Source organism: Tyto alba, unplaced genomic scaffold (assembly GCF_018691265.1).
Source record: "Tyto alba isolate M040663 unplaced genomic scaffold, T.alba_DEE_v4.0 Super-Scaffold_2, whole genome shotgun sequence".
NCBI classification, from domain to species: domain Eukaryota; kingdom Metazoa; phylum Chordata; class Aves; order Strigiformes; family Tytonidae; genus Tyto; species Tyto alba.
This window is the reverse complement of record NW_024881282.1, coordinates 61,548,275-61,574,503: the sequence shown is the minus strand read 5'-3', so window position 1 is coordinate 61,574,503 and position 26,229 is coordinate 61,548,275. Positions and strand designations below refer to the sequence as shown.

General features: G+C 37.5%; 1 protein-coding gene across 1 annotated transcript in view; it reads right to left on the bottom strand.

Moving 5' to 3' along the window:
• Positions 1-26,229, bottom strand: part of FOXP2 (forkhead box P2) — a 439,425-nt gene that overhangs the window by 362,996 nt on the left and 50,200 nt on the right. The window contains exon 2 of the mRNA XM_032998779.2: positions 10,712-10,852. The gene's annotated coding sequence lies outside the window, so the exon portion shown is untranslated. The remainder of the gene's footprint in view (positions 1-10,711; positions 10,853-26,229) is intronic.

Sequence of the window (26,229 nt, the reverse complement as noted above, 5' to 3'; positions counted from 1 at the left end):
AGAGTTTGTTGGCTAACCTGATTTAAATTTTTAACAATTTTGTGGTGAACTTAAGGCATTCTGTTGCCTTCCTCCATAACCCTCTCAGATAGGTCTGGAGTGACCAGAAAAACCTTTCACAGTAAAGTAATCTTATACACACAAAGTTAAGAGGCAAAGATCCTTCTTCCATAAATTCCCAGTTCAGGATTTCAGTGTTTCCTATAGCCTGGGAAAGGAACTGTCTCTGTTCCACTCTAAAGGATATTTCATTTTTGATTCCAAGAGTGAGTGGAGCTTTAAGTGAAACTTTAGTCCCATAGATGCTCTCAAACAATTGAAAAAAAATTACAAATACTTTGTTTTTTTAATTTTGAAATACACATGACAGGTAGTAAATGGTAGGTCAGAGTAGCTTGACTTTAGGAAGTAAATAAAGGTAAAGCTGTCTATCTTCAGAGCACACTTAAAAACTCACATTTGCCAGACTTCTGCATGACAGGAAAAGTCACTGAATCATAGGCATATGCAATTTTTTTAGAATTATTTTTACATTAATCGTAAGCCGTGTCAATAAAAGTGCTGTATCCATCAATGAATAAAATACTTGAAATATATAGCTCAACATTTAAAAATTTACTGTTATTTTGACATTTTAACATGTTGAAAATCTGAATGTTTGGGAGTGCTCCTACATCTACATGGCAATGACTTAAGAGTTTTGAGGAGTCTGTGTTTATGGTAAGCCTGGTGAGCAATTATGACATTGTACAAAACACTGTAAAGTCCACTTTATCAATCTTTCCATCTTCTTTCTACCTTTACTGTCTTACCAATGAAATCAGTTGATGTTCACCCCATAGTGGCTGGTCTAATACTACTGAGAGTTAACAGGCATTTAATAACTAATGTCTTCCTGTCATTTAACTAGTCTCAAATTGTTTTCCAACTCTTGCTACCAAGAGCTGCTACCAACTCTTCTTTTTCTCCTTTTCCTTGGTCTCCTTATATATATTTACAAAGTGCCTCTTTCCTTTCATCACATGATACTCAGTTTCACTTATGAGCATAAAAAGGTACAAAATTCTGAGCTACTGAGTCAGTATGACTATTTAAAAAATAATGTAAAAATGTGTAGAATTTTAAATTATTAAACAGCAAGATACACTGGACACAAATGTTGGCTTTTGAGTAATTCCTAAACATAGATTTGGATTTTTACCTTTGGCACTTCAGAAGTACCATCTTACTGTTTCACAGCATGCTACCAAACTATCTACTGACTCAGTCTGAAGAGCATGAGAACGGGTAAGTCATTAACTCAGTGCCATACGTTGTGTCACAGAAACAGAATATTGGCTGAAGGGCCAAAAGCAAAAACTTTGATAACTCAGAGCTCATAAATCACGGTTGAGTGTCCAATGACAAAGTACAGATGTCAACATATAGTAATCTCATTTACACTGAAAAGAACAGAAAAACACTAGAAATGTGCACAAGAAGATTGGAAACCTGGGCACAAAGCAATGAGATTCTATTTAGAAAAGCAGACTAAATGCTTCATCTTACAAGTAATAAGGAGAGTAGTATGTACTACAACTAATGTCCTGTCCAACAAACTCCCTCATCAATATTGCTGCTATCAGCAATTCTCTATACTATGTGTCATACTAAATTCAGCATAACATACATATATTTGCGTGTGTGTGTGCAAGCTCACGTGTATGTTTATATATATACATACATACATAACAGAATTTATTACAATGCAGAAATGATACAAGTTTACGATGAAGATACTCAACTTTTGGCTTTCAGTATTAGCTTCTATTTAATTACCATCCATTAACTTTGCTATTGTTTCATTTATCATATAAGCACAGAAAAGGGAGTTGAAAAGGATAGGCCTCCACAGCTCATCTGGTTCTCCTCGTTAGGATATCAGTTTTAAATTTCCCTTAGAAATATGAATAGAGAAGGTAAAATCAAAAATTCAAAACACCACCATTCAGATGACAGCTTTAATGGAAATACACTAGATAAAAACAACTCCAGCTTCACTATAGTTTAAAACATACAAAATAAAAACAGCCCTCTGGTCATATAAGTACATGTGAATATTTGAAAACATTTTAATTCCAGAAGACACATCTACAGTTACAGACTCTAATCTACTATGTGAGCAAAAAGTAGAACTATTACATTACTCACAGATAAGAAAGAGGGGTATTTTTACAGACTTTTTTATGATAAGGCTCCCTGTGATCTTATTTAACTAAGACAATGTCTACATTGGAAAATAGTGGAGCCCAGCAAGAATGGCCTTGTACAGCAGAACACCTGAAGTCAAGCCCTTTGCACCCATATGACATGTGCTTCAAGATGCTTTAATTTATACTACTGCATACTTCTGGTCCATTTTTTGAGTACTTGCCCTTGTTTAGCTTCATCATCAGGAAGGTTCAAAGGAAAACTAGTTTATCCTGATGCTTCTTAAGTGCAGTCCTGAACTGAACTAAAATACTAATGGAGATGCTATCAAAGCCTACTAATACTAAGATGACAAACATTTTCTGTTCTAGGTATAAGACCACATTATTTTTGTTTCATATGGCAGTTTGCGAAGATTTCTTTTCCTGGGGCAGATTTCTATCTTTTATCTTTTCAGACAACTGAGTATTGCCAGACATATGCAGGGACTCGGCTTCATAAGTCAACTCCAGTACAGGAGCAATTCATTTGCAGACAATGAAGAGCTTTAGAATTTAGCTGTAGGGCTTCAAACCAAATTTCTCCAAAGACACAGGAGGTCTCAACTTCAAAATACCCAAAGGCTTCTATTTCATCATGAATTTTAGAGGACTTTACAGTAATGTATGCATGTTAGGGGATTTAAAATTATAAACTTCAACATTCATGCACTAAATTATTGCAAAATCAATTAAAATTCATCTAGAAAAATTTGATCAGTCACTGATTTTTGCAGTTGAAGAAATAGAAGTACATCTTTTACTAGCATATGGCTGGTGATTGCTCACATGAGACTGCACAGTTTCAGATAGTTCATCTGAAGCTCATCTCCCCCACGTTCAACATTTTCATCAGAAACAAGAACTGAGAGATAATGACCTATTGGGAGAAGGTTGATGACCTTGATTCTGCTCTCAATAACTGTCTCAGAAATCATTTATCATATCTTGCAAAAATACAGGTATAAGATGCACCCTGAGAATCAAAATACCATTTAACTGCTCCACTGAAGAGCTCTTTCTCCCTTGAAAGACCTGATGACAGACCATTTTTTCCCCTGTGCAAAGATACCAGCTAAAACTGTGATCCTTTCTCTGTCAGAGTAAAATTAGGGGAAGGAGGTGGAGAGAAAGGGGATCACATTTTAGTTTTACTCCACTGATGCTGCTGCCTGTCACTAAAAGATGAAGGGCTGAAATCCCATCAGTCTGGATTTGCAGATCTGAGGATGAAGAATTAGTATTTTTCTGTTTTTGCAGAAAACTCCGTGATGTATGGCTCTATTATTGAATGTTAACAGCTGCAGTTTAAATTACAAATGAGGTTCTATTAGCATAACCTGTACTTGGTTTCTATTTAAAAATATGATTTTAGCCAAAATTGTGTCAGTTGAGAACCTACATGTTTTCATTTGTTGCTACAGATAAAGGAAAGAAGCAATTTTATATTTCACTACTGAAAAATGTGAGGTCTGGAACAGCAAAAACATTAAAGAATATTTTTAAGATACTATTGATATCTCCTTCAACAAAAGAGACAAGAGGCGAGTGAATGGTCCCTAGCAATGATGTAGAAAAGGCAGCCTTAAACAGGCAGCAGCGCTGATGGGGCAAAAACCAAAGTGGCTCTTACAGTTGTCTCTCCAAACCTATTTTCTAAGACTATTTAAAAAGCCCTAAATTGCATTGTGGAATAACTGTTTAATTAGCTTTGGTTTCCATCATGGATGTTTTCGTCAAAATACACTACACAACAGATGGTTTCTGCTCTTATACTTTGCAACTACAGTGTTTGTGCAACTACTGCCTTGCCCTTGAAAAGCTGTTTGTATTTAATGTAACTCGTACCAATGGATTTAACACATATAATATGCTGGTTTTCTGACATATACATATAACAGCGTATCAGAACTCATGAAATTGTTACTCTAAATGGCCAGGTTCCAACTGCACTGTGTTTGCACAGTGTTATTTTCTGTAACATTACACAGCGCTTCAAACTGTACAATAGCAAGTGACAACAGTATTCATTCCAGGTATGTGAAGTTAACTCTTCTCATGCGAACAGTCAAAAACATCATCTCCATCATGCTACACAGTCAAGGTCTGGGCGTGATCCCCACACAGCTCAAGGGATCCATGTAACTCAATGGCAAAATCCAAAGACACCCAGCAGCCTGAGCCAGATATTTCTGCAAGCAGCCAGACAAGTGCAGATGATTCTGGGGTTGGAATGCTTATGATGGAGTTACTGTCTGCCTGTACCAAGTCAATCCATTTTTCTATGCCTTAACATTTCTGTGTTGAAAACATTGAGCAGGATACATATGATTGAAGTTTCCCGAATTACCTGTGTGCAGCAAAGGCATGCTAACCAACATACAGCAAAAATGATATGGTATTTCTGCATTCAGCCCACCTAATGATTTAAGTCGTCTTAGCAGTACTCCACAGGGGGTTAAGGTGATACTTAATTCATTAATGTTTTCTATAAAGTTCTCTGAAATCCTCATATGAAATGCAGTGTATTATTACTATTATTTTATATGCCATGACTTATGCCACAAAGGATCTCGCCATGCTTTGTTAACTGTATACAAGAATCCCTTCATTACCATTCAAATGCTTCTATCTCTGAAGCATAACACTGCAGCTGTTTACCAACAGACAGTAATCCTATAAAAACATTTACTGATCTTATATGAAGAATACTGTGTTCCATTACAAATGCATGTTTCGTACCACTTCCAATTCCTGAACGGCTCAATGCCAGGCAACTGCAGCTGCATGCAGGAGGACACCAGAGTGTATGAAATTGTCATTTCAGCAAAAGGCATCTGCTTAGCTGGCACTCTTATTTAGTCTATCACCCATCTTTCTCTCCCTTGTACCACAGGAAAAATACTTCATATCAAACTAATACGACTCCATCTCTCAGAAATTAGAAAATGAATAAAATTGACAGGCAGCATGGGCATAAGGCCCAATTAACCGATGCTCTCAACCAAGTAGTTCAGGAATCTAACCATCCAAAATCCAGTGGATATAAAAGAGCTTCTATAGGCTGAAGAAATTAAGACATGCTGGTAAATAGTTTTTCTTCCTCTCTTGCCTGCTTTGAGACTTGAGACAAGATGCATAGCACATAGGTAGTTTCAGAAAAACTATCAATACGCATTTATACTTTCTAAAAATGCCTGCAACAATCAAAACATCTTTCCCTTTTCCCCTACTTGAAAATTCAGGTTGCCTTTAGATTTTGAGTCAGATCAACACTGTGATGGGAACTTGATTCACTATCTACATGTGATGGGATTGACACCATGTGGAATTTTCTATTATTTAAAAAACCTGCTAATTTAGATGACTGTGCTGTGGACAATATTTCATCTGTTAATTTTGATACAGTCATTAATGAGTTTCTTTAACAGATATTCCTCAGGTTTGTATACTCAGGTTCATTCACTGGGCCCAGATATTTTCAAACTGTTGGATCTACTCAGTTTGAACCCTCTAGCAGGGTCAGGACAAAATGTCAATCATAAAATAAAATTTATATTTCAATACAAATATTCACGGTTCTTCACTACTAAAACATTCTCTATTTAGTGGCACTTTGGCTGAACTGCCCTTTTTCTCAGAACTAGGGTCTTTTTGGTGGATTTTTGTGATAATGCATAAAATGCCATTCAAAACTAAACATTCTTAAAGTAGCAGAAGGATAGGAATATTGCAAATCCAACTCAAATAAAGTCAGACAATCGTGAAAAAAAATCAAGCCTATATCTCTTGTATCAACTACATAAGAGCCAGCTTGTCAGCTTCAGTGAAGTTCTGTGTATTTACCACTGAGAATCTTGGCCAGCAAGTGTTTCTAAGGGAAATATTTTGTTCATGTTTACAGTACATGGTTTACTGGTACTAAGATACAAACACTGGTGAATGTTATTTTGTGCAAATATGATACATAGAGAAAATAAAAATACCTCTAGATTAACATGAGATTGCTTCCCTTCTCTAAGCACTTTCATTAGACCAATTTGTAAGTAATCTTTTAAAAAAAATAAATCTCTTCCTCAGGTTGAATGTAGGTTCCAGGAGTCAGATATTCTCTGTAATTTTACACTATTATACATGCACTCTGGTACTATGCCACACTTAACTAAATGTACTACATTTTAAATAACAATGAAAAGATGGAAACAAAATGAAAGATACATCCCAGATACAGAAATTAATATTCAGAACAAAATTAAAACTGAAAGAAATATCTTATACACCCTGACAAGGTTAATCAGTCAACTATAATAAGTGAAAGTACAGAAACATTGTTTACCATAAGCAATCAATCCTGCATATTTCTCCTACAACAGGACAAGTATAATACTGACACCATCTTCAAAGCACATTCTACTGTTGTCCATAGTTTCATCACAGTGATGTTAAAGACATATGAACTAAGCCTAGGTTAAGTCTAGCCATCCAAAGTAATAATTGAAATACATAGCAGTTTGCCACAAAAAGATATCTAACAGTAAGTTACACTATAATTTCATACACCTATATTTTAACTAAAAAGCAAATAGAAACAATGTATGTTCCTTCTAATGCCTTTTAGGCCCATTCAACTATTCCATGGCAAGAAACTGCTCCCCATGTACAGCCCTTACCCATGACCATGGGAACTGAGGAAGGTGGCATGTTATCACCCTATGTTAGGTGATGTAGTTGCCATTACTCAAATATAGACAGCAGTTTAAATTACTAAAGAAACCTATAATACTTCAATACAAATGGAAAATAGCGTTTCATCACAGTCTCACTTAATAGAATACATTATCAACATTAGTTTATAGTAGAGCAATTTTTTTCAAATTGGAAAGTCACCTAATCACTTGCTTTTAAAAATTAACTAAAAGTGCATTTCCATCTGTTATATTAGCATCAGAGTTTTTCATTCAGTCTTTCATTGCAAACTATACCAAAGCAACAATGATAGAATCTCATGATACATCCTTTTTACACTCTTACTAGAAATTAAGTAATGACATAGAGTTAAAACATTTGCATTTCTCAACATAGAGACAAAATACAAGAAGAAAAACTCAAAATCTATTGATATTTCATAGTTAATATTAAAATGGCATTTGAATAGTGTTTTTTAATGGTTACATACAATGTCTAAGCAATATGGAAAATGTCCTTTTAATAAGCTTGCATATATAAACATAATCACAAAGAAAAAAATGTAAAAAAGGATTTTGTTTACTGATGTGAAAGCAGGAAAGCAGGACATTTTTGTCAGTGTCGGCGGTAACATTCCTGCCTTTTAAGTCTCACGTTATGTCACATGAAATTGAATTTATCTGCCTTAACATTTAATAGACAAGGTAGATGTCTAAATTTCTGCCGGTCACCTTAGGCTGCCCTTATTGTCAGTGACAAGAAAAATGCATCTCCAAAGGATGAATCATCTCATCTTAAGAGAGACATAAAAAGAGGCTATGGGAATCCTCCCCTGGAAGCCTCCATCTCTCTTCACTAACTAAAGAAGTCTATGGTGACCAGCTCAGACTTACAACACCTACGGTTTTAGGTGGCTAATGTCAGGGGAAATTAATCCCACTCTTGACATCCTTCTCAGAGAGTACATGGGAAAAGTAAGTGTAAGATGCAGAAAAACAGAATTCTCAACAAGCATAAAAATCAAAATATACTGTCCCAGAAAAATTCAAAAAATAAGACCCTTTTGTGAAAATAACAGGGGATCTGTACATTTAAAATGTCATACAGTGTTTGATCTCCAAGCCGGGACAGACTCAATCATTTCTAAGAGCTTAAGAACATACAGAGAAAATTTTCTGAATATGCTGACAAAGTTATATGCCTCTTCTGATTATGAGTAAGCAGCCGTTTTCAAAAGCTTATAATTCAGTGCAATAAGGATAGACATTCAGAGGCATGGCAAAAGGCACATCTACTAACCCATTAAAGCTTCACACTTGAATTTCAAGTCCTTGCTCAAAAGCAAAGTAGATAGTTCCTAGATCTTTTTTTTCTGAACTTTTTTTTTTTCCCATTTTCAGAAATGATACACCCATCTCATGGAAACTTTTGCAAAGACATTCAGCCTATAGCAAAACCGCAGACAGAAAATGTCTGCCAAACTAATCAAAGTTGAAATTCAAGAAAATTGACATGTGAAGATAAGAGTTCCTTTTTCCTAAGTATTTCAAAATATGAGGAAGCCCTTGAATCTCGTATTTGTAGAAGATGGAAGACTGCATTGTGAAGTCTCACTGTAAATTTGCCCACTTTTTACATTTACATTGGCATCCACTTAAATTATGGACTGTTCCAGAATGGACATCTGTAAGTACCTGAAAACAGAGCTTGTAATGAAATTGTAAGGCCACTTTATAGGTCTCATCAGCCTCTGTCAAAACTTCAGGAAAACAGCTATTTCTATTGTGGATTAATGGATCTCTCCTCCAAGGCTTTGTTCCTAGTTTTGTCTTTTTTTTTTTTTTTTTTTCCAAACACAAAATGATACTAAAAATGTATCTTCCTTTCCATGGATCAAGTGAAAAAGATACTAATTTTAAACATCTAAAATCCCCATCATGTGACTGCCCATATCACGTGAATTATGGTGCTAATTCATAGCTAAAAAATATTTTCACAGACTTCAATGTGATTTTCGTAGTTATATTCACAAGTCTTTAAATATAATTTAACACGTTTTAGAAAGCTTGCAACTTCTGCCATCTCTCATCTTTAGCCAAAACTTAAGTAAAAGCCTAAACTGAATAGCTAAATACATCAAAATAGGAAAAATAGAAATTAAAAAAAAAAAAGAGAGAGAGAGAAAAGTTAAAATATCACAAAATAAAATAGCAGAATCTTGTCTGATTTTGCTTACCTATAAATATTCCCAGAATCATAAAATAGCTGAGGTTGGAAGGGACCTTTGGAGATCATCTAGTCTAAAACTCTGCTCAAGCAGGGTCAGATGCAGCAGGTTACTTATCACTGTGTCCCATTTGGTTTTGAGTATCTCTATGGATGGAGACTCTACAGCCTCTCTGGGCAATCTGCTCCAGTGTTTGACCATCCTCAAAGTAAGCAAGTTTTTTATATTATGTTTTTATGGAATTTTCTGTATTCAATTTGTATCCATTGCCTCTCATCCTGCCACTGGGCGCCAATGAAGGAAGTCTGGCTCTGTCTTCTTTACACCCTCCCATCAGGTATTTAATCTGAGAATGAAATGTTATTCAGTATCTTACTGTTCAGGAGAGGCAAGGATCTTGTGCCTAAATTAGTCCAACCGCTAATCATACGGTATCACCCAACCCACACATCATGCTTGGTGCTATACAAAATCGGGCTAGCATTTTTAAGATTCAGAAATTATGTATGTATATATGAATTATACAGTATCATGCCTACACTATAAATTACTATAAGACACCTGCTTACTTGCTACCCATTTGTGACCACTTCCTGGTTTTGGAGATCTGAATTTTAATTTACAAAGGATACAAAAGACCCTGCACTACCACAGTGTGAAATGCACAACAAAACAGTAGTTCCCCATTAGATAACAACTAAGGGTGCCTCACTCAAACTTTTCCACTCTTACAAATGGCAGAGCACTAAAAATATCTACGAGGTCTGAGACTATAGCTCACCAAGCAAATTAAGCTGCAGAAACTAGCACAGCTGCCAAAAGAAGCTATCGTGCACTCCCACACACTTTTGGCTGCTAATTCCCACCCCCATCACCCTTTGTACCAGTCACAGCCCCTGGACAGCCATATGGGAGAAGGTTGGGATAAACCTAGCTGAAAACAAAACAGTTCAAATAATTGGTTATTTTCAGCCAGATCCATTCACCAAATTTATGAAGCTACACACGCTGAGGGAGGACAACAATATGGGGAGGGGAAGAGAAGCTGGCACTGCTTCTCACACAGACATGCCAGGTTAAAGTGTTCATTGATCACTCAGGCTAAAGCTAAGTGGTCAACAGAGACACATAAGCTACTCAAGGAGCAATACTGAATTCCTTAGGCATTACTTTTAAGGATGAGCTGGACTGGCCTCTGGACATGCCTGCTTCTCTCATAAGGCTAAGCAGAATTAAGGATAACTAACTGAGATTTTGCTGCTTAGTTTCTACAGATCTAAATTAACTCAGATCTGGATGAGTAGGAAATGGTAGAAAAACAGGTTTGTGATTCTTAGAGCACTTCATTTCCACTAACAATTGTCATTTGGAAAAAAAAAAAAAAATTGCAGTATAGCTTACCATCACACAAACAGAGAAGTGCGCATTTTCTGTATGCTCCACAAATTTCTTCCTAAACCATACTTTACATCTATAAGCAACATGTTTCAGTGACGTGGTACTGTATTCCTCCCACAGAGCATATAAATCCACGGTAGAAACAGCCACAGTTGGGTTATAAATCACTTACATTTCTTCGGCGTCACTCAGTCACCTTGCTGTGCTGTTGAAGGGATGCTCTTTTTGGTTTCGCTCAAACTGGTCCTTCCAGAAGTGTCTCACCTCTGTGGCAGGTAAGGACAAGTGGTCCTTAACTTTCACTTGGAATTTTCTAAGGGTAAGAAGGGAAAGGATCACAGTAAATACAAGCATCCATATTGTGTTTTACAGCAAGGTATTACAATCACCTCTTTAAAACACACTTCAGGACCATTCTTACACACATATACTGCATACCCTAGAAGAAATCCCACACGTTTTACATCCTTCTTGCTTTGTACAAAACATGTAAAGTAGTCACTACACCTGAAGTAGTCACCTACTCCACTCCTGAGATTCATAATAACGAGATTATATTAATTCAAAAAGCCTAAGGGTACACATTAAAAGCTAATTTCCCATTACTGGTTATTTATTTTGCATCACCAAGAAATTCTTAATATTTTTGGCAGGGTTCAAGAAGGCAATCACAATTTGCTGAACCCAGGTTCACTGGAAACCAACTTGGCTACTCATTATTGATAAATATTCTAATCTGTATCTTCTGTTAAACAGAACAGCTCTCTACTGTACTACATCTTACTGCTCAGAAAGTGAGACCTGGGATTTCTGATGGATAGCTCCATGAAAACTTAAAACTCATCACTCCATTCGAGTCAAAACATAAACTGAATGTCACAAATTACTGCGAAAGGAATAAAGGACAAAGCATAACACATCATTTGCCACTGTATTAATCCCCATCTTGAAAAGCGTGCTCCGCTTTGGTGTCCAGCACAGAACACAACACAACAGAACTAATTAACAAAGGTTCAGAGAAGAAAATGTATATGATCAAAGGCTAGGAATAGTTTCCATATGAGGAACATTTCAGTATGTCACAACTATCCAGACTGGAAAAGAGACAACTTAAGGGAGAGCATAATGGAAGACTACAGAGGAGAGGCTGCACAGACATCATCTGTTCCCTATCCCATGAGCTCAGGAACTGCCTAGTAAAACTCCAGTTCAAAAGAAAAAGCTTCTTCTCAAAAATGGATAACAAAACTGTGGACTTCTTCCCAAGGATGCTGTTGATGCAAGGAGTTTTCATGAGTCAAAGGGAGAGTGGAGGTACCTTTGGAAGAGAGCCTTCACTGGAGACAGAGGATGGCTCGGGTGAATCACTGGTCTGACCCAGGATGACCAGTCCTATCTCCTCATATATTAATTTATGCTAGTGCTAATTCAACAAATTCTTATATCCATTTTATACCGATATATTCACCACAAGAGAACCAGAATTACTGCATTAGATACACAGGGAGTCTAGCCTTACTTGCATTTGAAGTACTGGCTAGATCCTTTTGAACTGCAAAGTGAATTCCCATAGTTCTCTGTACTTTAATACACGCTTAATAGATTTGATTGCCTTTTCCAAAATAGCATCACCACAGCAAAAAAAAAAAAAAAAAAAATCAAAATCAAATGATGTAGAAAAGTCTTACTGTAAAACAGCAGTAGCCTTCCTCTCCCCAGTCCGCAGTCCCAAAGCAGCCAGGGCAGAGGGCTACAAAGCAAGGTTCTGCTTCTCAAGTTGTTCACTGGTCTCATGTGTTTGAGTCTGTAACTTCATCCATGTGTTCCCACTCAGTTCAACACTTATATAAATGCAGGTCAGCGTCTCCATGTCCCAAGCTTCATCTCAAAGCAAACCTTAAAAATCATATACTCTGTATTCCAATATCTTCTCTTCTGCTTTAATCTCTAGGATACAGCAGTGTTTCCGATTTATTTTGGGTAAGTGCAGATCAATTAAAATTCCTTCAGGGAAGCCTTCTGAACCAGCAGAAAGTGAATAACTGTCATGAGGAACAAACACTTTTTGCTGTCATGGACTGGCATGTCACTTTTGAGCAAAAACTATGTTAATTAATTCTATCCATATCTACCAGGTGTACCAAAGGAATATAACCAGTCCTTTCTGCTGTCTTGCTAGATACAGATCTTTATGTCTCTGAACTGAGTATCCCTATATGGAGACTTATGCATTGGCACATTATACGAAGAAGCAGCCTGTACTAGTACAAAAAAACATAACAGGACAAAAATAACTTTGTTCAGACATCAGTATGCAACCAAAGTCCCTATTGCAAAACACATGAATTAATACCCTAACATTTCACCTCAAAATCAGAAAGTTTTCCCTAAATCTACACACAGACCTATTTATTAACATTCGTTTTAGACCCTACAGTGAGGAATATGAATTACTGATACTTTTTTTGGTCAGCTTGATATAGCGGATCAAATTATGTTTACTGTTCTATCTATTCCCCCTCATCACTTCTATGCTCTGCAAAAGAAGAGGCTGCTATGATGTTTGCTGTTCTGTTTGCTTCTGCAGCTCAAATGGCTACACTGAGGATGAAAGAAAATTCACTGTACAGCATGCTAATGATCAAAGACCCATGTACTACTGGCCTATAGCAACATTTCAGGCCACCTCACCCTTCTAACATTTGTGCAACTTATCTGTTAAGAATGTAAAAATCTTAGGGGTAGGAATATAACCATCCAGCTCAAAAGGAATTCAAGTTCCATTTGATATCCTGAACATCACTGTGGTACTAACTATAAATAAGAGCAAGTTGTAGCAAACAAGAACCAAATGTCTTAAAATTGATACATAAGCAAAGACAAGCTTCTCACAAAATTGTAAAATTTAGAGAAGTGGACTCTGGGTTACTACAGCAGGTAAATTACTACTGCAGGACAAACCCTTTAGAAACAATCTGATAGAAGCAGTAATTGCCACTACTTCAATGATGGGAAAGAACACCATGACAGCAGGTATTAGAAGACAGCTATCTACTGGTTGCCAAATAAAAGCTGTGATTCTCATTCTTTCCATACACGGCTTCAAGTTGCAACTAAGAAGTTCACAAAATCTTCCCATGAATATGACCTTGGGGCTCTCAAACAACTGCACATTAAGGGGGAAAAGCTGATACACAGTTACCTCAGTTGCAAGTGCTGGGAATCAACACCCAAAAAACTGTGTAAACTAAAACCACTTTCTTTTCAATTACTTGTTATAAAATCCCATCTGAAGGTTAAATGAGCATTCATGCCTGCTTTAAAAATTTATTCCATATATTCCCAAGTTTGATTATACTCCTGATGGAAATCTACTTATATCAAAGATTTATGAAGAAATTTTTACATGAAGAATTTCTCAGCTTATGTTTTTGATTTCTGAAACAGCACAGTGATACAAGTAACCTATAAGATTACAGACACAAACATATTCCAGAGTACACATATATTAACTTGGTGGATTAAAAGCTATACTTCTGTGCAAGCTCACACCATTTCCATAAGTTACATAAGACACAAAGTAAAAGCTATACGCGGTAACATGACCTTATTAGCATTACTGGTATGGGACTTGGCAATTCATAAAGCCACAGCTACACTCCAAAGCCATCCCAAATAAGCATCGATAAAATACTTTTTCTCATGACTGCCACGTATTTTTTGAGTATGTTACAGAAAAATGTGTTAGAGGAAAAGTATCTGAGGACTATAGAAGCAAGTTTCTCAAATATTTTAGGATTACAGAACTTATTTACAAAAAATCCAGTGACTCGGGTTGCTGACTAAATATGCTATAAAATTTCATTTTTGTACATAAACATTCTGTTAACGTTACTTTCAATACCTACAGACTATTGGGTAAAACTAAGTAAAATACTAGAGCAGGATCTGGTCTGAAATCATAGCATATAAACAATCAAGGACTAGATTGGAGTTTTGGTTTAAGACTTAGTAATATTTACTCTCACAGGTAATTGCATAGTCAGCCCAGTGTAGTATTACAATCATGCGTCTTTAGTATCATCTTTATTTAAAAGTCTTTACCTGGAGATCTTATCTCACAAAAACATAAACTCACAAAAACAAACACTGCTTTGCTAGTAAATGCTGAAACCTCTGTTAAGAGAGATGCATTAAAATACAGCAACAAAATACACGTATCCGTACAAAAGTCCCTCCCAGCTGATCTCTGGTATCATTGTTCTAATGTGGAAACAACATAATGAGTAAACAAGAGATCAATCACGATGTAAATAATTAAAGAAGTAAAGGTGTTACACGACAAACTTCCTAAATGTTGTGCTTTTAAACTGAATTAAACTGGTTTGTCTGCAATTTAATGAAGTTTATTACACTATGATCAAAAAAACAATACTTCAGAAAATATCAGTCGGCACTACTTCCCTTCTCTCACATAATAAAAAGAGAAAGTCAGGACAAATTATATGTCTACAGGTAAAATGGTCTTTCTACTACTAGAGCCCATGCATAGGTGCCATTAAGATAACCAATAATCTTCCCTATACTTTAACATAAATCTGCTGCAGAACCTGAAAACACCCACTAAAATTTGTAGTATTTCAAAATCTAGTTCTCTCATCAGCTGTATACCGAATTCTTCAAATCTTCTGAATTTGGAAAGACATTAAGTGTTAGAGAAAAATTCCTCGTTTCTCTTGAAGATTTATCCAATATTTATTTAAAATACATTGACCAGAACTACAAACTTAAACTGAATTGTAAGAGGATGGACTGGCATGAAAACAAAGGTAAGACCTGTGTCTAAATAATTCTTTGCATGGCTAGCTGTCTACCATCACAAAGTAAATGCTGTACACGAGATAGATGATAGAGGACACAGGCTAACTAGCTCTATCAGGCAATCTGCCAACAAAGATATTATGTTGGATTTGGGACAATCAGATGGACTAGTTGGCAAACAGTTGTTAAACCAACATCCAAGCTTGGGGAAGTTCAACAGTGGTAAACTTGCATAGTACTTCTTGTGGCAAGTATGTCTGGGAATATTTTTCTCCAGCAATCTCCAGTGGAAAGAGTGCCACCTCCTTTCTCCAGTATTCCTTCCAGCTCTATCTGCCCTTCTCTTCCCCACGTTAGGCTGCCATTCAACACGGGGACACACAGCAGGATCTGAAGAGATGAATGCTGAGCGGTTCACTGTGATTCCAGGCATGCAGCATCACACATAGTCAGTCAGGGTTCTGCAATCGACACCAGCACTGACATGATGATAGTAGGAATTCAAGTCTTTTTTTTTTTTTTTTAATGCACCTCATTTCTAAATGGTTTTGATCCCTATTACCTGAGAGAAGATCACTCATTAACACACAGTAATGTTACGGTGCTGCAGGACTCCCAGCAGGTGAGGGGCGGGGAGGGAATGTGCAAAAGGATTTTGTAGAGGGAGAGATGTGGAAAATTCCATAAAATTTCATTCAGGATTTTTTTCTCTATTTCTCCTTTTCTTCTTTATTTTGTCTGCCACTCTCCCTTTTGCTGGGAATGTTCCCTGCTCCCGCAGCCCTCTGAGGAAGACAACACATGCATGGAGCCGGCAGGGACAGGAGCACAAGAGGAGAGCATTCAGTGACAGCCAGGATAACGCCTTGTCACCTGAGGCAATGTCAGGACACAGGAAGGGCTTAGACGGGATGGGGCGAGGGTCAGCGATGCTGCAGCCAAAGGTACAAGGACATGAAGTCTGAAAAACAGACTACGATTGATAAAACTCTGGAGACCATGGCAGGCCAGACAACAGGAGCATATGTTTATTTGAGGGGATGATTTAAACTGTTATACAAAAGAATAAAGACCTAATCTAAAAACATGAACACCACTGTGCCAGAAGGCACTTGCTCTTGCAGACCTACCTGTTCACTCCTGGGTGCTGTGAGCAGGACGACATCCTTGCAACATCTTCAAATCCAAAATTTCCCTTCTGAACTTTGACAGATTGGGACATAATTAAACATTCAGATACACTGGAGAGTTTTCTAGGCCAGTTTGATTTATTTTATTGTCATCAGTATATTGGCTTTTATGTATTTATTTCACAAAGCAGTGCAAGACACCTTTCTGAGTAACTGCTATTGGTATTATCTGCTTCATTTCACACATGAAGACCATACAGTGGTCTGGGGGGTAAAGGCAAGATTTCCAGAGGGGATGCAGCAGCACAATGACTTATGCCCCTCCGAACTGGGTTTGAGGCAGCCCTAACAGCCCTCACCTCCCTCTTGAGCTCCAGCTTCAGACTCCTACTCCTTCCTTGTGCTGACTTGGGCATCCGTGTAATTGCAAGGTGAGACAGATCAGGGAGCTCAAAAGTTTGAAAACATTTCTGCAAGACAAGTGATCAACTTTGGACCAGAACAGGGACACCCCTGCCAGGGCAAGAGAGGAATGGGGAGACGTGGCCTGGATAAAGGTGGGACCACACAGTCGTGATGTGGCTTGGCTTGCTCTGCTGAGGAAGCTCACCCTGTGCATTTTTGGGGTGCAGACTGATGACCACTTCTTCCAGTGGCAGGGGCAGCTGCAGCACCACCTCCCTCTTCCTGGCACTGGCCACTGAACTGTGCCAAGGCAACTGTGCACGGAGCTACGTGGTCAGCCTTGCTAGCAAACTAGTCTAGGCTAAAAGTAACCTGGCAAAATAAAAGCTGTTCTTAACCTTACAAAGTTCACTTCGCAGACCCACAAACCACTGTTACGAGCTTCTTCAGAGGTGTAGCAATGAGAAGGAACCCAAAGATGCTTAAGGCTGTACTACTGCTAAAGAAGCATTTACTACTCCCTGATCTGATTAGCCTACGAACTCCAGCAGCCTAAGAGCTGTCGCTGCAGCCTGCCGAGCACCGACCCCCCCAGCTGCCCCCCTCCTCCACTCCTCCCCAGCCTAGGAGGACGCCCTACAAAGAAGTGCGAAGACCCACACCACAAATGCGATGGAAGCACAGTCCTCGGGGCACAGGTGTGGGCTCTGCGACAAGGACAGCCTGCAGACGGGCAGCCAGGACTGCAGCATTCAAATGCAGCAGCTGCTGGTTTTGATTTACATGTCTTAGAGAGCTGGGCCCCACTCTCCGAGTGGATGTACACCGGTTTGGCACGCTTTGCTGCGTTGCTGTTGTATCGGTACATAGGTATGCACGCGATTGTGACTGATTCTCTAAACAGCCCATTGTTAATATCTGTATTATAAAGTGAAATATTAAATCAAAGTAGAAAGCTGGGTTTTGGCCTTAAGATTAAAAAACTTTTTTTTAAATTCCAAAAGGAGACCCTAAATTCTACTTTATATCACTCCTCTTTTTACTTACAATTGATTTGTACAATATTTTTATCACAATATTTCCAGAAGACGTGGCTGTACTTTAACTAATACAAAATACATAACTTAGATATACATTATCTACATCATTTAGAGCACACATAAAACCAGTTGTGGTCCATCGTTCTACTAAACTACTGTCTATCTTTTAATAGTTTTGCTTAACAGATACAGGAGAGTAATCATTAAATGAAACCTTAGGATAAGCTATCGGTTTGTATACAGAGCAGCAAAGTATGGTATGACTGAATTCACAGTTCAATAAATTCTATTTTTTATATTTAATAATTTTAGATTTCCTCATGTATTCACTTTCCCCACAATAAAAAAAAATAATTAAAAAAAAAAAGGAGAAAACAGGGGAAGATACCTTATCTGCATTTCTCTTGCAATTCCATTTGGACAACAGTATTTCCTAAACATAGCCTATTCACTGCTGGATATGTAATTACCTTCAGTTCATAGTCTAGACATTAATGCTTTCGTAGTATTTAAGACTCCTTGAAACATGCTTGCTGCTTTAAGTAAGCAAGGCTAAATCTTGACCAGATAAATTAGCAAAGAATGCAATAAAAGCTGCAATAAAAGAACTTTATCCTCCAAACCTTCAAGTTGCTGCTAAATGAGATTTCTTTGAAATGCAGATCAGTTGAACTAGATTAGTGAATTTTAGCTCCTGTCAACATCATAACAAAATACAAATACAATTGTTCACTGGCCTTATCTCCATGCTTCCATCTGCTGCCTTGTTATTTACTTTCCTTGATTTACTATGCAGATCTAAATAAGACACATCAAGGAGGGCTTACAACACAATGGCTTCTTAAGCTTTACATCAAGGTATTTGAAACTGAAGCCCTGAAAGGGCTGCCATCAAAGACATATCTCTAATGAACTTCCATATCAGAGAAGGTTTGGTATTTAATACTGCTGTGAAAAGAAAAAGCTACAAATCAGAATGGCCTATGAAGGAAAATGTCTGCAAATCTTGATGAGATTAGCACCTACCAGAATTAATATCCCAATAAAAATGCTATCTGGTTCCTTGAAGAGTTAAACTTCCAACCTTTGCAAAAATAATGCCTAGTGTCAGAATGGGAAAACTCAGCTGACAAGGTCAAAAGGGTCAGGGCGGTATTCTTTTTTCTCCACAAAATGTTCAAAAAGCGTTTTTGCTGGTGGCTTGATTAAAATACTGTTGACAAACTAGTCTTGAAATTAAATAATTAACACAGTCAACAGCACTACAACGGTACTGTCCACAAGAGCAGAATTTTACAGTATCTTTAAAAAAATTAGCAACGATTTCATGGCGAAACAACATAATCTAAAATGACAGCATGCAACATTTGTTCATCAATTTTACTATTTCCCTTTCTCCCCCACAGCAATCTATGGCAGCGCAGGATAAAATCTTCTGTCAGTTTGCTAAAAAAAAAACAATCCTTAAGTGCCATTTCTATTACATGCCACAGCCCTACTTGAAAAGTACAATAAATGAAGAAGTTTCTTCCCCATGATTTAAACTCTCTATATATCTGAAAGATTAAACAAATATAAACAGCTTAAAAGTTTCCACAACCCACATGTAACCTTGTGCAATAAACCGTCAGCTCTTGCAGTGTGCTGCTGTTTGACGGGAATTTTTTTAGTAGGCACTGAAGTGCATAAACAAATGATACTTTTCTTTCTTAAGAAAGTGTTTCAATCATTTATGTTCTTCTATAGCGAGGGAAGATCCCACAAGCGTGTTCCATACAGTGGATCAATCAGCTCCAAACCGAAGTAGACATGTTGTATGCTCCAGTGCCCGGAAATCATGCTGCAGGCTTACCAGATGATGAAAACGGAGGTATGCAGTGTAGGGGAGCCCCACATGGCACCCGCTAGCTTCTGGGCATGTCAAACTTCACAACTACCCTACAGTCAATGACAGCAAACACCTTCCCTTCTCTTCTCGCCTCCAAACATATACTTGTCTTTCTACCCTCCTCCCAAATTACAGGCAGTCTTCCAGAAACAAAGCCCCCAAACAGAAGCAGCGTCCCATGGCTATGCTGCAGAAACCACAGTTGTCTTTTTGCTAGATTTCATTTCGTACGGGCTATGTTCCAGGCTTACTTACAGTCACGAGAGACCACTACCTTTCCTTGTTTAATGAAATGACAAAACAACAGATTTGCATATGTAGAAGCAGGTGCTGTAACAGGTTTGACTAATCTTGACCTAAAGCATGTAAAAAAGATTTATCAGCAACAGCTGTCCCTAAGGTATTGAGGCTCTGACGGACAGTCAAAACTTTACCATCTGCACTGCCGTGTGTTAAAAATGACAATCTGAATTAAAAGCTGGTCAACAAATCTCATATAACTAATGCCTTCCATATCCCCATCCATATGTTGAATTCCCAAGATACACAACACTTGGATTATCTATTATAAATACCAGTCTTTAAATCTAAATAAAATAAGACAATCTAAGAAGATGTGAAAAGTAAGTCTGTGGGAGATGCTACTTATTAACAAAACAAGCATTTAAATAATACTGTGAACATACGTAAGTTTGAAATGCTTCAAAAATTTTACATCATGATATAAACATCTATTCTTTTAAAACAGCATTATATCTCTTTTCAGAATTAAAAAATAGCTATAAATATTTACATAGGCTAATTCCAGGATTTACAGTGCTACAGCATTGTTTAGCTTGTGGATTATTAATCAACACAGTTTTTGTTTAGCTTAATTTCTCTGAAGCCTCTCTACAATGCCTTGACAAAAAACCTGATTGACAGAAAAACATTTTAGAGCATCCCTGTGTTCTCTGCACAATGAAAGTATCGCAGGGAAGTGACATTTGCGGTTTATGTTCTCATTTTTCCATATGAAGAAGAACTGCATTTTCTCCTCCCGACCAGAGGAAGGAACCTAGGAGTCTGAATATGACCCTCTGGTGAACACAGTGACTTGTTCTGGAGCTGTGCTAGCAGAAGGTAGTACCATATGCCCCGAGCCCCAACTTGGATGCTCTTTCTGCGGTCTAATGTGCTTGTCAAAAGATGTTAAAATCACAGATTTACTTTCTCTGGATATACTTTATTATTGTACAAAGTCAAAACAAAGGATAATAGAATTTATTAAGACTTATATAGACTAGCATCCATAACATACTTCCACCGGCTTAAAACTGCAAGATCTTTTCTTCTTGGTAAACAGTTCCTGAGGTGTTTAACATTACAGCAATCCTGTGCCTGATATCAATCACAGCTTTTATAACTCTTACTAATTACAAACTAACTGCATTCTAAACTTTAGCATTAGTAATTTTCCTTCTCATGCATGTGTGGAAAAATACAGCTCATTACCTTAAAATGGATGAAAATTACCGATCTTTGCTCCACTGAATTTCACTGAACTTTTACATTTAAAAAAAAAAATATATAAAAAACAAAAAAGACATAGAACACCACAGATCTTATCACTGTAATACAGGCAGGAAAATTACTAAAATAAGAAAAAAAAAAAAAAATCCATGGAGCACATACGGGAAGCAAATTTAAAATAACAGAAGATGTGCTTCACAACATTTCTAATGATAATTTTAAATGTGGTGGCACATGTAAATTCATTCCGTTCATGTTTTGTTCTTTAGTTCTTAGATGAAAGAGAATCATTTCATTTTAAATATATATATATGCACGTATACATTTGCAGGCACTGCTGAAAGACAGGAGGTACTTTTTCTCAAGTGAATAATAAAACTATCTTGCAGAATTTTGTGAGATTCAAGTGATCTTTCAAACAGTTATAATTTCTTGCAAAAACAATGCAGACTTTTAAAAAAAAAATAAAACCAATTTATTTATTCACTAGGTTGTAACTGTCTGTTGAGAGCTACAGTGATCCCCTCAAGAGCATAAATATTTAGACAAATTTTAAAATGTGTATTATATACTTGACAGAACGTATTTACATGACAGCTCAGAGCTTAAGCATCTGATCAGAAATATTTCCCCTATAAAACAAAGTCAAGTTAGGAAAAAAAAAAGAAAAAAAAAGCAGCTCAGCCATGTAAAGCGGCTTGAGATTAAAAACATAACCATTTAGAAACAGATTAGCCATTTAAGTGTTTGCGTCAAAATTGCGATAACCTTCATCCTACTTCCCGATTCACTGGATCGTATGTATGAGTTTATGAAAATCGAAGATGAGCAGCAGACAGCATTAACTCTGCGCCTTCTCCTCCTAAGCCATTTAATTGCCTGCTTGTTATCTGCTGCCCTCGGCTCCCGCAGGGGCCGCGTCCCGGGGCGGGCAGGGCCGCCAGGCCATGGTGGGGACACCCGTCCCACCCGGCCGCCCGGGGGAAGGTCAGGGGCTGCGGGGGGAACTCGCCCCTCTCCTGCCCGGGGAGAGAGTTGGAAGCCGGCTCCCTGCACAACACTGCCGCGGTGATGTCTGAGAGCGACAGAGATGGGAAAGAGGTGGGAATCAGGCCTAGACGCCTTGCTGGCACTTCGGGGCGAGCGCGGACTCCCGCCGTCTCCCTGAAGACCAGCACAGCTCTCCCCACCACAGCCGCTGAGGGAGCTCAGGGCTCATTCACCCCTCCGTGATCTACTGCTTTTTAATCTTGGTGGTATTTATACGAATTACATATTTTGGGATCAGATATTGTGTCTCGGGGTCTGGTTCACAAGTACATTCATCAAGCCCAATTTTAAAAGACCACCATGACTGTAGGGGGAATCCTCCCTCCTTCAGGAGACCTTGAAGAGCAGGAGACTTGGGACCTCAGTGCAGCCGAAACCAACTGCCAATGCATGAGAAACACATGTACAGAAAAGTCTGGTATGTAAACTTACAGGCACAAACTCTCACTGTACTCCATGTTTTTCAAAAGCAAAATAAGCTTTTTAAGGAAAATAGAGCCATCGGACACATGCAGCCATCGGACACTTCGATGTGAATTGCTGCCACCAAGCAGCAACTTAACCAGAAAAAAGGTGTGGAAGATTTCTAAGAATACATGTATTGAAAAGCTATCATGTGAGTAACCTGGAGGACCATTTAGATTCTTTCCAGGGAAAACGGGTACCTCAGGGGAATTTTTTACACTAAAAGATACAAAAGCAGAGACAGAAGGGATTAACAAGGGATGGACCCAGACCCAAACCGCAAACTGGAAACACCTAGTCAAAGAAATTAGGTTTGGAATATCTTTACTTACTGATATGCAATACTAAAATCAGATTCATCCTACCTAACTTTAAACATCTAACCAGGATGTAATTGTGACCTAACACGGAGCTCCCGGCAGAGCCCGTGGCTCTGCCCTGGCCAGGACACCAGGGAGAGGGGTGTCCTGCCTCAGGAGCACCAGTGCGGTACCTGATGTCTGAATGGACAAATCCAGCCACTGTTAGGGTGAATCCTGAGAGGGAGTAGATTGCAAGAACAATTTCTTTTGAACAGAGAAGGAATTGTTGGATACTTTTCTAAACATAATGCTATCTGAGTTTAAGAAAAAAATTTCAACTCCAGATTGTAGGTCAAGTTTTACATTCAGTATGCCATAAAGCATAGATTACACAGTTACATAGATTTCTTTCCTTGTATTTTGGACTGTTTAAATTCAGTGACAATTAACACTGAATTCTATGAACTTAACTGTATTTGTTAAGTTAGCTATTTCACTTACAGAACAAAACATATTTATACTTAGCTATAATTTTCACGGTTTGAATAAATCAAAAGCTAGGAAATGGTGGTGAAAAAATGCTGAGAATATTTGTTTCAAAAAGCCCCAAAACAAAAAACAAAACCCCAGCACATATGGATACCGTGTATTTGTGGACTATGAAAAAACATAATACTTGACAAATAAATTATTTCTTATTCTATTCTCCTTTAAAATTACAAAGCAATCATTTAGACTTAATATTGAAAACTGTTGCCTTTTGTAAAACAACACGTGCCTCATAATGCACACAGAATGGTTTCGTCACACAGACTTGTTTACTGAATATAATAAGTAGCGTACAGAGGTAATCTTTATGCTTGCAGCACATAAAATCCAGATTATTCGTATTTTATATTAAAATAAGGTGTCAATTAGTGAGTTTTCAAATATTAATCTCCCTGCTAAAGTCTATTTCCTTATTGCTTACACACAGCAATTCTATTTTAAATTTTAAAAGTGGGATTCTTAAAAATTGGAAAAATACAATTATAAAATGTTCTTTATTTCCAATTAGATTCCAAGGTTGCAGAATACTGTATCTGTCCCAATTTTACAGAACTGCTTAAGGCATCTGCCAACCAAGTTTCAAGAGGATTAACTGTAATGAAAATGCAACATATGTAAATACAACCACGTATTTAAATGTCAAATATTTCAAACACAATAGAAAAATTACAAATTCAAAGTTATCTTTCCAAATATGTAATTCTATCAACCCCTTCCATGAAAGATAAAAACTTGGAAACACCATTTTTATACTGTACAAAACACACAATGTGGTGATACGTTTACTTAGCCTTCTTAATGTATCTCATTATTGAACTGAATGGGGTTTTTTTAATGCACACACATAATACTCCACCTTTAACATCAATTCCACATACTTCAGATTCACCTTGTAGATTCAGAAGCATCTTGTTCCTTGTGCTAAAGCTAGCAAAAATAAGGTATGGTATGAACTTGAAAAAGCACCTTTTCCTTTGTGCACTTTGGGCACAAAGCTTTTGGGCATCCTGTTTACTTGACACGATGTATAATACTTGCGCAGGAGAAAGAATGCAATTACACAAGAAAATAAAACCATGCAGCTAAAACTCCTCTGACTTCAGACACGTTTTTTCTCATCTTGGGATGTGGCACAACCTTGCTGTGAACTATTAGGTTTCCACTACTTAGAGCCAGACGGTTTCATACTACTCAACAGAGATTACTGCTGTCTATCTAAATAGGGCTTACAGTGGCATCAGCATATTTTATTAACTCAGAACCATAAATCCTATTCTTATATGCTCTCAAAGACCAATACTCTTAGGGTCAGTTAAATTTCCAACAGTGTGGCACCTACCAGGAAGAAGCTTCTAAGTGGGGATATGCTCCTTTCCAATAGCCCCCTCAGAAATTCTGGTATCTACTGAAAGTCTAAATAGCAATACCTTGTCCTTGATATTAAATAACGGTTTTCCAAGCAGATTTTTATCTTACTGCAACATTACACAGTACCCCAATATACTTTACAATGTCTCGCAACACAGGTTTTCTTTGTGTTTCAAGAATTCTCCCTCCTTTGAGTGATAAGCATGGTATCTGCCAGTGAGCAGATCTTAACATCCCCTCTTCTGTGACTGGGACAGTGAACACCTGTGCAGGAAAAATCTCCACATTTTTGAGCATTCAAGCAACATTCCTATATGTTCTGTCACATATTGGTACATAGAAATTTCCTTACTAGCACCAACAAAATTATTTTTGCATGTATTTCTCTGCTGTCCTCCAAACTTGACAGGAAAATAATTATAACCTGCATACATACCGTTAAGGACAGACAACAAGGGGAAAACAGAGAAGACAAAGTCAAGTAAGTAACAGCCTAAAATAATACAGACATTTTCCATTATATTCAAACTCTACAAACCAAATTTTAAATAAATGGCTGGTGTCTACTTACATGTACCTTTATTCTACTCCCTCTGAATAAACCGACTGTCACAGATGACACCCAAAGAAAATTTCAACTTTACAGCAGCAATGACACAGTTATCTAGATAAACATTGTTTTTTTCAGAGAGGTGCAACAAACATCATTTAGCCCCAAGAAATCTTCAGAAATACAAATCACATCCTAGAGCTTCCTCAGGGGCAGAACCAGCCTTGGCATCTCCCTCTGCATCATTCAGTGACACTCAATTCTTCAAGGTCATCAACCAGTTTCCACAATGTAAGAAAATCAGAAGTGCTGCACAACACTTCACTGAAGTTGGAAACAGTAGAAGAAAATACATACCTAACTCCATCGATTGTTCTGGTTTTTACCCTTTTTTCCCGCCCCGTAAGTGTCCTAAATCAAAATCAGTCATCACAAAGGTGGTTTTGCCCCTCTTATCAGGGGAAGTCTTGCATGTTAAGAAGACTCCTCAAGTCCTTTCTAAGAATGGATCACAAAAGTAGAATAAATCTTGATTATTATTATTATTGTCATTATTATTATTATTTTTAGTGATGCTACTATAAAATACCTATAATTAAATAAGGCAATA